This window comes from Aulonocara sp. 'chitande type north' Nkhata Bay, linkage group LG22, assembly GCF_057382095.1.
Source record: "Aulonocara sp. 'chitande type north' Nkhata Bay isolate Kocher_YH1m ecotype deep benthic linkage group LG22, A_spYH_male_GT1.1, whole genome shotgun sequence".
NCBI classification, from domain to species: Eukaryota; Metazoa; Chordata; class Actinopteri; order Cichliformes; family Cichlidae; genus Aulonocara; species Aulonocara sp. 'chitande type north' Nkhata Bay.
Window position 1 is genome coordinate 859,935 of NC_141364.1, and position 13,618 is coordinate 873,552.

Sequence of the window (13,618 nt, forward strand, 5' to 3'; positions counted from 1 at the left end):
GTGCATCCTTTCTGGTCTTTACAGTAGTAGTTCAGTGGGTGCAGAAATACTGATCATTTACACACAATTTATGAAGTTCAGCCTCACAAATCTGATCATTTTCTCTTTCACAAACCTGTCTATGCACACAAATGTCTAAACATGTCCTCACTCACAAAACCTTAGATGTGCACCAATCGCCCGACACGCACAGATCACGTCACATGCCCACGTGGGGGTTTCCGCCACAGCCACACAGATCCACAAATGTAAGCTGCTTTCAAGTTCCAGTGTGAAACTGGAACATCTGGTCTTTCACTGTGTACCTGCGTTTTGTTTTGCGTTTTTAGCTTGTTTGTTTGTTTGTTTTTGGTTTATTGCAAATAAAATGGACATTTGTATGCATGCAGCAGCATGATAAAGAGTAAATATACTGCAGTTTACAATACACAACCATAAACAATGCAGTCAAAATAAAAGTGCCACAGGCGCCTGCCTGGCCTTGTGCTGTGAGACAATGCAGGAAGTGGAGTGTTTTTGAGGCACACCTGGACAACATCACTGACACTGTGACATCCTAAAACCTTCTGCGTATACAATAACAACAAACCCTGGTTTACAGGAAAATTCAGGGATAATGCCGCCTACAGGCGTGGGCACAGAGTCCTGTATACCCAGGCCAGAAACATACTGACAAAGGAGATCAGGGTAGCAAAGAGGCGCTACACTGAAACACTAAAAATGGGTTTTCAGCTAACAATCATCTTTCCCCAAGAAACACTCTGTTAATTAATGACAGACATGTTGCCCTGACGTCTGTAGTAAAGACATGAGTGTTGACCTATCTGCAAACATCACACGCTCCCTGGTGCAGGTCAGTGGATGATGCTGTCAGCACAGGAATGCACTTCAAGCTGGAACACCTTGACTGCCCTGGTACACGTAATAGGATCTGTAATAGGATCAGGTTGTGGACTTCAGCTCAACTCCAAACTACCCAGCTCACTGTCCCAGCCTCCATCTGTCAGTGGATCACTGGTGAGGCACATCCAGCACCTGGAAAATTTGCAGTGGCAACCCAGTGGAGGTGTCCTACACAGATGGCTGCACAGCAAAAGTCAAGTGTGTCAAAACCTTAAGTTTGCAGATGACATTACAGTCAGGATCAGGTTCTGTCATCAGGGTTTGCTGGATTGTGTCTATTTCCCAGGTGAGAGTGCCAATGGTGCAAGTGAGGGTCTCATTCTCAGGGGTAACCCGAGGGGACACAGGACACAGAGAGTCCTGAAACATGGACGCTAACATAAAACATCCTTTACGTTTTACTTACACATTGTGAGATATTTTTAAGTCGCTACATATTTCATGTATTCGATGAAGGATGAATGGAGCGTGAGGTAAATATCAAAGATAAGTAAGTAGTGTTGAACTGAGAACAGGGATGAGTTTTCTGTGAAAGGAAGAAAATATATGTTGACAAAAGTTTCATCAGTGATGTGCTGAGGACAGTTACAGCTCACTGACTCTGTGTTTGCATGTGTGTCGCTACTCCCAGACGTTATTTTTAAGAACTGAAAATGTCCACAACAGGTTTCAGTACCAGCAGACTCGTTATGTTGTGTGCTCTGAAAAAGTTCAGTATAAAATACACTGAGTGCTTTGGTTTTTCCTCCAGACTCTGAGAATATGTAAGGAGGAAGATTTCAGTGGCAGCCATAATAAATGTTAACATGGTCTGAATGCAGGTGAGTGAAATGATTTTGGAACGTAGGATTGTAAGTTATAAATAAAAGAAAACTGACATAGTTGTGCTTTCATTTAAGATCAGGGGTGTCAAATGAGCCGTGGGCCAAAGCTGACACTGTCGTCTTATTGGACGGCCACTTTAGTGTTCAAGTAGTACAAAAAAAAGAAGAAGAAGAAGAAAGAAAGAACACAAATATTTCCAAAAAGTGTTTTGTTTGGTTGTTTTTTTTATTTGAATATTGTATAACATGAACACAGATTCACATATTGTATATTGTATATTGTATAACATGAACACAATTTTAATTTCACTCCACTGGCTACCTGTACATTTTAGGATTGTTTTTAAAATTCTCTTATTTGCTTTTAAATCTCTTAATGGCCTGGCCCCCCCCTACCTCTCGGAGCTACTACAACCATATACACCTCCCCGTTCCCTTAGGTCCGCCAATCAGCAGCTCCTTAAGGTACCAAAAACTAAGTATAAAACTAAAGGTGATCGTGCTTTTGCTGTAGTTGCTCCAAAGTTGTGGAATGATCTACCCTTGCATGTTAGGCAGGCCTCTTCTCTCTCTGAATTTAAAAGTCTTCTTAAAACATATTTATTCGCTGAAGCCTTTGGCATTGATTAGAGGGGTTGACTCAATTTGTTTTGACATGTTTCAATTTATTTGAGTTTTTTAGTTATTTATTTTATCTTATCTCATTTTAATTTTCTTTACTTATGCTATTAGCATGTACAGCACTTTGTGAACTCTGGTTTTATGTTAAAGTGCTTTATAAATAAAGGTGGTATGGTATAGTATTCTTTTTCCTCCTTCTTAACTAACTGAAGCCTTTCATTGAACTGCCAAATAAAGTCATTGGTCCTCTGTCTGCAGACATGTAGCAGTACGTCTGCTGTCATTGTGTTCGTACTTAACAGAATCAAAATGCAGACATAAGTGAACACATTAGTCACTGAACCTCAGCATGTTTGTACTCTCTGCTCATGTTGCAGTCATATTAAATCATTTTTGTTTTTTTAAAGAACTTTGCACTTAACAACAAACAAAAAAGTCACTTCAAGGGACAAACTGCATTTTATTTCTTCACGTCAATATATGGGCAGCAAGTGGCCCCCGGGCCACGAGTTTGAAACCCCTGAGTGAAGAACAACTGTGTTTATTGTGAAAGGATCTCAATCTGTGCAAGTTAAAAAGAGCAGAAGTGGAACGAGAGTTTCTTTGAATGAATCTTTATTGTGTCAAACAGTGAAATGATGAACAAAACAAAGACGAGTGACAGAAAGAGAGAGAGAGTCAGCTCAGGACTGGGAACACTGGTCTCTCCTCAGTGTCTGTGAGAGAGGAGTGTGGGAGCCCTGGGTGGCCTCACAGGTCACAGAGCCCACCTTCTCCCACTGGTCTGCAGGGAGCCTCAGGGTGCTGCTCCAGCTGTAGAGGCCGTCCTCCTGCAGCACCCCTGGGCTCCTGCCCTCCTCCCAGCTGCTGCTGCTGCTGCCGTCCACCTTCCAGGACAGACTCCAGTCTGAGGGGAAGCCCTTGTTGGCCAGGCACATGAGCGTGGCCTTCTGCGGGGACTTTCTGACAGATGTTTTTCTGCTCCACCAGTCACTCACTCACACAGTGTTTCACTTCCCTTTAACAAAGCTGTCATGCACATCAGCGCACTCACAGTCCTCATATGACCTGAAGCTCAACAAACTGCACTGGGGCCAAACTGTTACACAGCATCTCAGTAATTATCTTCAGCATCAACTTCTAATTATCTGCATGGTTTTAGTGTTTAATACAAAATATAACACACTTTGAACAAATATTCAGTTATTTACATTCAACATTTTAATCATTTCATTTGGTGCATTTCTACAATCATAATTACTGTTAAACTATCACCAGCTGATCATTTCACTGATAAAGACCCTGCAGCTCATCAGGTTATACTAACACATTTCAGTTTAACAAAAGCTGAACTTTCTAAGTCAGTTTAGAAAAATTCTGTTGATGATCATTTTAATAACACAAACACTAAAACATTAAGTATAGATGTTTTTCATTGTTTACATTGTAGACTTTTATATAGGAAATTAAAGATGTTGTTTAATGATGAAAGCACGTTTATCCACATGCTGTTATACAAACAGTGACATCTACTATTACAGGATCGTACCACAGAATGACTCCTCCCACTCATTTCTGAGCATCTGTTAATTCTCATTAAATATTATAATAGTGTGTTAAAGTCAAATGAACACCAGTACAATCACATGTGTGTTTCTGTTATTAGTTTCCTGAAAACCCTCTCCTGTCTGATCATTTCCTGATAACATTTACATTTACAATCATTGATTACACAGCAGTGGAGAGTAGACTTTATCACAGTAGATGTCTTTCTGAAAGCGCTGTAACTAAGTTTAAGAATATAATCCACCCACTGTTATCATGTTGTCATGGGCCTGTTGAGTGTGGGATTTTTCATAGCACTGGGCTCCACCTTCAGGTGGAGACTCCAATCAGCCTTCACACCTGACTGCAATCAAGTCACCGGCAGTGTGAACGCTGCCATCGTACCAGACTGCTTAGTTTAAAAATGTTCTATCTTTGCGACCAACTAATTCTGGAATATGTAAAACTGTGAAGATAATATCATAGTTTGCATGAGAAAAACAGCGAGTAGAGCCACGAGTGAGAAGGAAAGGTGGTGATGTGCTGAGGACGGCTCCAGCTGACTGACTCTGTGTGTTTGCATACGTGTCCTGCCTCTGCTCACAGCCCTTAAGAGACCAGTGTTGATCAGTGTCTGTCCAGGCCTTTCAGAGACACTGACACGCCGGCAGCACAATGATGATGTCACTGACTCTACTGCTGGCCACCCTGGGGCTCCTTGTTCAGGGTGAGACTCTCTGTGAGCGCGTGGCTTCAGCGTGAACACTGAAACCAGCAGCAGTGACCTTCTTCCATCTGTTCTCCATCTTCTGTTTGGATGCTGATCATCTTTCTCCACGCTGGATTTGTCTCAGTAACCCTTCTCCTCTTTTCCCTCTTTTCCAGGTTCATCAGGACAAATCATCGTGACTCAGTCTCCTGGAGCTCAGTCTGTGGTTGCAGGGCAGTCTGTCTCCATCACATGTAGAACCAGTACAAGTGTTGGTGACTGGCTTCACTGGTACCTTCAGAAACCTGGCAAAGCTCCTAAACTCCTGATTTATAAAGCTACAAATCGTCAGTCTGGAGTTTCAGATCGTTTCAGTGGAAGTGGATCTGGTACTGACTTCACTCTGAGCATCAGAGGAGTCCAGGCTGAAGATTCAGGAGTTTATTACTGTCAGCAGGGTAGCAACTTGTTCACACAGCGATATAGCGCCGTACAAAAACCTCCCTCAGCTTTAGAGGAACTGTCTCAACAGCTGCACTCAGACTAAAGACTAACTTCGCTGTGAAGGAAACAAACACTGTGCAGCTCATCAGGTTATACTAACACATTTCAGTTTAACAAAAACTGAACTTTCTAAGTCAGTTTTGAAAAATTCTGTTGATGATCATTTTAATAACACAAACACTAAAACATTAAGTATGGATGTTTTTTATTGTTTACATTGTAGACTTTTATATAGGAAATTAAAGATGTTGTTTAATGATGAAAGCACGTTTTATCCACGTGCTGTTATAAAAACAGTGACATCTACTATTACAGGATCGTACCACAGAATGACTCCTCCCACTCATTTCTGAGCATCGGATAATTCTCATTAAATATTATAATAGTGTGTTAAAGTCAAATGAACACCAGTACAATCACATGTGTGTTTCTGAACTCTGCACCACCTATCAGCCTTATTTAGACAGTCGCAGGTGGATGAGGCCGTGGGGGTCTCAGTCTCTATAACAAGAAGTTATTTTAATGTCATCATTAAGAGTTGACAACAATGTGTGATTGAACACTGGGAACTTCTTAAATATTAAACAGTTTGAGGTACTTTGGTGTTTCTTTTATTGTTGTAACTTTAATATGTTTTTCTGAAACATTTCGCATTCAGACTCTGATGCTGTACAAGTGGGACTACCTGTATGAATAACGGTGAACTAAAAAATTTAAATTTAAGCTCAGTTAAAAAGGGCAGAAGTGGAACGAGAGTTTCTTTGAATGAATCTTTATTGTGTCAAACAGTGAAATGATGAACAAAACAAAGACGAGTGACAGAAAGAGAGAGAGAGTCAGCTCAGGACTGGGAACACTGGTCTCTCCTCAGTGTCTGTGAGAGAGAAGTGTGGGAGCCCTGGGTGGCCTCACAGGTCACAGAGCCCACCTTCTCCCACTGGTCTGCAGGGAGCCTCAGGGTGCTGCTCCAGCTGTAGAGGCCGTCCTCCTGCAGCACCCCTGGGCTCCTGCCCTCCTCCCAGCTGCTGCTGCTGCTGCCGTCCACCTTCCAGGACAGACTCCAGTCTGAGGGGAAGCCCTTGTTGGCCAGGCACATGAGCGTGGCCTTCCCCTGCTGCAGCTCCTCTCTGGAGGGGGGCAGCACCGTCAGGGTGGGACGAGCGTCACCTAGGAGACACCAATCAGCTTAGAGGACAGGGAGCACACGGCACAGCTGGCAGTAACGCCTTCACTGTGTGAGAGCAGATCTTCTCCTTTAAGGACTTTCTGACAGATGTTTTTCTGCTCCACCAGTCACTCACTCACACAGTGTTTCACTTCCCTTTAACAAAGCTGTCATGCACATCAGCGCACTCACAGTCCTCATATGACCTGAAGCTCAACAAACTGCACTGGGGCCAAACTGTTACACAGCATCTCAGTAATTATCTTCAGCATCAACTTCTAATTATCTGCATGGTTTTAGTGTTTAATACAAAATATAACACACTTTGAACAAATATTCAGTTATTTACATTCAACATTTTAATCATTTCATTTGGTGCATTTCTACAATCATAATTACTGTTAAACTATCACCAGCTGATCATTTCACTGATAAAGACGTTATCTGCTAAACCGAACCCGTCAGAATATTTCAACATAAGCCAGATTTAAACAAGATAAATATTCTCAGACAGTTTCAAACTGAGGTCAAAGACAAAGTGGGACATTTTTAAAACTAACAGATGTGTCAGAAACACTAAGAAATGATCTCCAGTCACACTGTCCTGAGTCCTTTTAATTCTGCAGCAGGTTTAAAGAGTACATTTTCTTTAATCCTTTAAATTGTTCCTGTTTAAAAATGGAACACGTGAGGACAGGTTCAGTAAAGGAGCGAAACAAAAATGTGATGTGACTGAGTTCAGCTCACAGGAAAATGATGTTCAATGATTTGACATTTGAGCACAAACTTACTTCCAACAAAGTTGTAGACTTTAAAATTCTTTAAAATTTTACTTTATAGAGTTCAATGTAGATCCTTCAAACAAACGATTACTCTTGAAATAATAAAATAACCACAAAATTTGACTTACTTCCAACATCCAGCCTGGTTCCTCCACCGAAAGTCCACCACAGTGATACAAACTGACTGAGTGGTCGTACAAAAACCTCTGACTGGAGAGAGACACAGCTCTCTGACTCTGAACACAAACAGCCTGTGAAACACAGCTGGTTCACAGGGAAACAAAGAAGACATGTTTATATTTAACATCTTTTAAATTATCAACTTTCTTGAAGTAAAAATTAAACTAAATATTTTCATTAAAAAATTTCAGAGCGCTCTTGCTAATAGTAAATCATCTTTATTCTAAATTAAGGTTATAATTAACATATAAGTCTAAATAATATGCTGAATGTCAAATACAGTTTGAGTAATTAAAACTATTACAATATCTATTTTTTGTGTTTATAGACACGATCCAGCTTTGAGCTTGGCCTGATTAGTGTCTGTGTGTGATTGCTGCAATGTGACAAAAAAAGTCTGACCAACCAATCACTGTACGAGATTCTGAATAAGAGAAATGGTTTTACGTATGTTGTAATTGTTAAACACCAAATCATAATTCATATGTGACCCTGCTGACAGCTTGATTGGTTAATACTGATCAGAATATCATGTTCAGGTTTATCCAGTACAAAGAATGAGAAAATCTAATAATGATTCTTAGACTCTCACTGAGTGTGTGTGGAGAAGGCCTTGGAAGCTGTGAGTTTATGTAAGAATGATGGGAGGGGGGAGTGTGGGAGCCACTAATCTAAGAGAATGAGTTTAACATGTGTGATCTAAGGAAATGGGGTTATTGTAATTGACAGACACAGTGTTTAGAAAAGAAAAAGTATTGTTGTGTATTTGAATTAAAAAGATGAATGAATGTTCATGTGAGATTGAGCTAATGATAAATCTAACAAGTAAAACTTGTCAGGTTCCCCTGTGTGGAAGGCAGAGTGTAGACTAGCATCATGACTGTGCTTGGAAATGGGTTTATTGCTGGGTTACAGTAAACAAACTGGAAGGCAACTGGAAAATACTAAATAGACGGGTTCAAACAGAGAATAACCACAGAGGCAGAACACAGAGCAAGAGGGAGATCGCGACACTGGACAGAAGGAAACACGGACACTAAACAGTGGCGTGTCTAGAAAATTTTTGTTGGGGGGGCCAGGTAAGGGCACAGATTTGGAGAAGGGTGGCAGATGTAATTGGCAGATAATGTTTAAAAAAAAAATTCTACCAACCGTTAACCATAATTCAATAAAACTATAAGCCTAATAACCAAATGCACTTTTAACTCTTATTAGAATGAGATTTTAACCATCCATCCATCCATTCACTTCCGCTTATCCTTTTCAGGGTCGCGGGGGGCGCTGGAGCCTATCCCAGCTGTCATAGGGCAAGAGGCGGGGTACACCCTGGACAGGTCGCCAGTCTGTCGCAGGGCCAACACACAGGGACAGACAACCATTCGCGCTCACATTCACACCTAGTGACAATTTGGATTATCCAATTAACCTATCCCCACAAGCTGCATGTCTTTGGACTTTAACCACTACGGTGCAAAGTTGTTAGATACTGCGTTGATAAAGTACAAGAGATACAATCAGTGCTTTGTCAGTGTTTATTCAGCAGTCAAGGACAGCAATATTTGCATAGTATTTTTACTGACATATAGTGCACATATGTTTTGGGCAAAAACATTTTTGAATATTAAAATACGAACATTTGTAACAAACAATTGACAAATTAGCCAATGCAAAACTTTATCTGCCTGTTAAAAAAACAAGATCATCTTCTCACAAACTGGTGTTTGATTTTGAAACAGGAAAAAAGTGGGGAAACAACTGAAAAGACGAACATTTGAATAAAACCTGAAAGCAAGTAAATACTTTCTATGCTGCCTTATGGTAAACTTTGGTAATATTGATGTATAAAGAACAACACTGGCTGATGATGAAATACAGTCAGCTGGCATGGTGACACTGCCAGTATTAACCTGCAGGGCTGGACTGGGACAGAAAATCGGGCATTTTGACTACAGACCGACCCACCAGGTAGTAAAGCCATAAAGCCTTTGAATGTAAACAAACGCTGTTGTGACAGTCCCATATGGAAAAGAAATAGTAAAAACTATTTGTATGATTGTATGATTTACTCATGAAAGTGGCCACTTTCTCATTACTTTCATATATTGTTTTAGTAAGTATCCAAAACATACAAGTTTCATTATATAATTTTTCAAGGGCTCTTATATCTGTTTTTACTCTTATATGCTTTTCATACAAGTTTCACACAAGACAGATACAAACTTTATAAGATTTATATATATCTTTTCCATATGTACACTGTCTTGTTGGTATATGTATGATTTCTATACATTTTACGTCAGATGAAAACTTTGGTTGTAAGATTTAGATAATTATTTAATAAAAGCTAAATATTTTAAATGAGAATAAGAAAGAAAAGTATTTCTTTGTGCCCACCTTTCCCTGTTAATGCCCTACCTGCCCCCCTGGCTAAACTTTGCTAGACCCGCCCCGGCACAGTTACCAGCTGTCAGCTGCTTAGAAAAGGATCCTGGTGTTATTTGTCTCTCAGAAACAGTTCATAACTTCAACTCATTCATGTCACCTAAAAGGTAAACCTGTTTCTCCATCACCTGTTCAGCTCTGATGATTCAGTAAGGACATCTCCTGGTTTCATCTTCATGTTTCCCTCTCACCACATATCTAAACCGACATCATGACCAGCAGCTTTACAGCTGTGGCTCCAGCAAACATCAGCTGATACTAGAAATTAATATTAAATAAATTCTAACAACAGCTGATCAAGCTTAAACGTGCTGCTGTTGTTTAGCGCGACATCCGCTGGTTTCCTCTTTCTGGCGCAAAGTGGGCGATAAACAAACAAGAGAGAAAAGCCGATCAGCTGATCATTGATCAGTTTCATGATTGAAGTAGCAACAGGAGAGGCAGGGGAGAGAATGAGAGAAGAAGAGGCAGCTGTGCAGCGTAAAGACAGAATAAATCCAGCTTTGTGTCTTTTTTTCATTATAGCGAAAGTCCAGGACAAACTGCGTCTCTTCTCAGCTCAATATGAAACGCGTAATATTTTCTCTGAATGAGGGACCATTCCATTTTTTAAGGAGCCGTTGGCAACTCTACTAACTAACCTTATGAATAAAATAAAGTTCACTATCAGTAACATCATAGCACCCACCCAGCTGTATAAAAACTCTGTCAAGCTGGTTAGTACGCAGTATGAGTTATTGCAACTGACGGTAAAAAGTCAGCACAACGAAAATAAACTGCACCTAAACTTGGTTTATATCTGACCCAGATAGACTGCAGCTCATAACTTCTTATCTGAAGTTCAGTTCACCTGACACTCGGACTGGTGGCTGCCTCGGGGCTCTCCTCCTGCTTCCCCTTCCCTCATCCACCTGCTGGCCTCTGTGGAAGCTCCGCCATAGCCACCACCAAACAACTGAGTTATTCTTACACATCGACCTGCATCTGGCCAATCCACCACCTCTCATTGTTGCCATTACAAAAAAAAATTAAAAATAAGTCACTGGGCATATGCCCGGTATGCCCGATGGCCAGTCCAGCTATGTTAACCTGCAACCAAATCTGCAGCTCCATACAGCAATGTTACGATTTAGATTATATCTTATAACTCATAACTCTTATGTTAGCTCCCCTCAGTAGCATACTGTCTGATATATTCCACGGCTGCAATAATTCTTTAAGTGTTATTTTTTCCTTGGTATTCTAATTTTACCGAAGTTTACTAAACTCAACAAACTTAATATTACTTACCGGGACATTTATTCTGTCCTCATTTTCTTTCACCGAAAAATTGTTTCCTGTAGTGCGTCTTTCTGCTTGGCTCTCCTACCTTTGCTAACGTGATGCACATAGCGCAGAAGCGATGCTGCATTCACTTACACTCGGATATCTGAGCTTCACCGTGAAAACATAATCGGACATTTGATATTTGATTGAATTTTATTGTTTTGCCTTTGGGGTGGCACCTGGGGTGGCCAGTCTGGTTGGGGGGGTGGCCTGTGCCCCCCCAGGCCACCTCGCTGGACACGCCACTGACACTAAATACAAGAGGGAATGAGGACACCTGGGGAACACAGCTGGCAACAATCTAACAACTGAGAAGAAGCTGGGAAACAAGCCTGAACATGACGCACACAGGACAAGACGCTTTCAGAATAAAACAGGAAACACACAGTAAGATGCAGACCGCCTAAAATACAAGGAACAGAATGAGAAGACAGACAGGACAGGAAAGCGAGAGAGACCAGACAGAAACACAGAACCATGACTGGTGAAACAGGCAACTATACCTGGACATGAGACAGACTTCACAGAAATGCCAGGTTAAGGACACAGAGACGAGACCAGGACATAAAAAGGGGCCTAATAACAAAGTAGGAATAGAGATAAGTCAACTAGGAAACATAAGTCACACAGAGAACACAACAATATCATTACACAAGACTCAAAAAAACATAAACAAAAAACACTAGGTCAACAACACAGGTACCATGACAAAAGTGCATACACTGAATGAAACGTGAAGTGAAATATATATATAACGGAAAATTCATATGTGATGGCCTTATTGAAAAATTATGTTACGTAAACATAGAAAAGAAAACATGTACTGAACTGATTTTAAAGAATCTCTAAAATCATGTATTTGAAAGTCCAAACTCCACACAGAAAGGCCTCAGGCAGGTGGTGCAATCAAAATCAGGACTTTCTTGTGTTGAGGCAACAGTACTAATAACTGTGCCACATGTCAGCAAGGATAGGTGATGGATGGAGGCAGCTTTAGGCCGAGGGGGAGGTGTGGCAGCAATCTTTCACACCAGCCTATTAATCAACCAAAGACCCAGACAGACTTTTCATTCATTTGAAAGCCTGATGCTGAGCCTCGTCCACCTGTGAAACTCAGAAACCAGTCTTACTTGTTATCATCTATCGTCCACCTGGGCCTTACACAGACTTTCTCTCTGATTTCTCAGACTTTTTATCTGATTTAGTTCTGAGCTCAGATAAAATAATTATTGTGGGTGATTTTAACATCCATGTAGATGCTAAAAATGACAGCCTCAACATGGCATTTAATCTGTTATTAGATTCAATTGGCTTCTCTCAAAATGTAAAAGAACCCACCCACCACTTTAATCACACTCTAGATCTTGTTTTAACATATGGCATAGAAACTGAACATTTAACAGTGTATCCTGAAAACCCTCTCCTGTCTGATCATTTCCTGATAACATTTACATTTACAATCATTGATTACACAGCAGTGGAGAGTAGACTTTATCACAGTAGATGTCTTTCTGAAAGCGCTGTAACTAAGTTTAAGAATATAATCCACCCACTGTTATCATGTTGTCATGGGCCTGTTGAGTGTGGGATTTTTCATAGCACTGGGCTCCACCTTCAGGTGGAGACTCCAATCAGCCTTCACACCTGACTGCAATCAAGTCACCGGCAGTGTGAACGCTGCCATCGTACCAGACTGCTTAGTTTAAAAATGTTCTATCTTTGCGACCAACTAATTCTGGAATATGTAAAACTGTGAAGGTAATATCATAGTTTGCATGAGAAAAACAGCGAGTAGAGCCACGAGTGAGAAGGAAAGGTGGTGATGTGCTGAGGACGGCTCCAGCTGACTGACTCTGTGTGTTTGCATACGTGTCCTGCCTCTGCTCACAGCCCTTAAGAGGCCAGTGTTGATCAGTGTCTGTCCAGGCCTTTCAGAGACACTGACACGCCGGCAGCACAATGATGATGTCACTGACTCTACTGCTGGCCACCCTGGGGCTCCTTGTTCAGGGTGAGACTCTCTGTGAGCGCGTGGCTTCAGCGTGAACACTGAAACCAGCAGCAGTGACCTTCTTCCATCTGTTCTCCATCTTCTGTTTGGATGCTGATCATCTTTCTCCACGCTGGATTTGTCTCAGTAACCCTTCTCCTCTTTTCCATCTTTTCCAGGTTCATCAGGACAAATCATCGTGACTCAGTCTCCTGGAGCTCAGTCTGTGGTTGCAGGGCAGTCTGTCTCCATCACATGTAGAACCAGTACAAGTGTTGGTGACTGGCTTCACTGGTACCTTCAGAAACCTGGCAAAGCTCCTAAACTCCTGATTTATAAAGCTACAAATCGTCAGTCTGGAGTTTCAGATCGTTTCAGTGGAAGTGGATCTGGTACTGACTTCACTCTGAGCATCAGAGGAGTCCAGGCTGAAGATTCAGGAGTTTATTACTGTCAGCAGGGTAGCAACTTGTTCACACAGCGATACAGCGCCGTACAAAAACCTCCCTCAGCTTTAGAGGAACTGTCTCAACAGCTGCACTCAGACTAAAGACTAACTTCGCTGTGAAGGAAACAAACACTGTGCAGCTCATCAGGTTATACTAACACATTTCAGTTTAACAAAAA

The 13,618-nt window shown here is 41.2% G+C and overlaps 3 pseudogenes across 1 annotated transcript; 2 read left to right on the forward strand and 1 right to left on the reverse strand.

Annotated features, from left to right (window-relative positions):
• Positions 1-4,574: 4,574 nt before the first annotated feature.
• On the forward strand, positions 4,575-5,149 carry LOC147303105 (immunoglobulin kappa variable 6D-21 pseudogene; annotated as a pseudogene).
• Positions 5,150-5,947: 798 nt separating this feature from the next.
• LOC147303106 (Ig kappa-b4 chain C region pseudogene) lies at positions 5,948-7,241 on the reverse strand (annotated as a pseudogene). The gene is made up of 2 exons (XR_015127008.1): positions 7,182-7,241; positions 5,948-6,273 (listed from the first exon to the last, which is right to left on the reverse strand). The product of XR_015127008.1 is annotated as an Ig kappa-b4 chain C region pseudogene (transcript).
• Positions 7,242-12,966: 5,725 nt separating this feature from the next.
• LOC147303107 (immunoglobulin kappa variable 6D-21 pseudogene) lies at positions 12,967-13,541 on the forward strand (annotated as a pseudogene).
• The last annotated feature ends 77 nt before the right edge of the window (positions 13,542-13,618 follow it).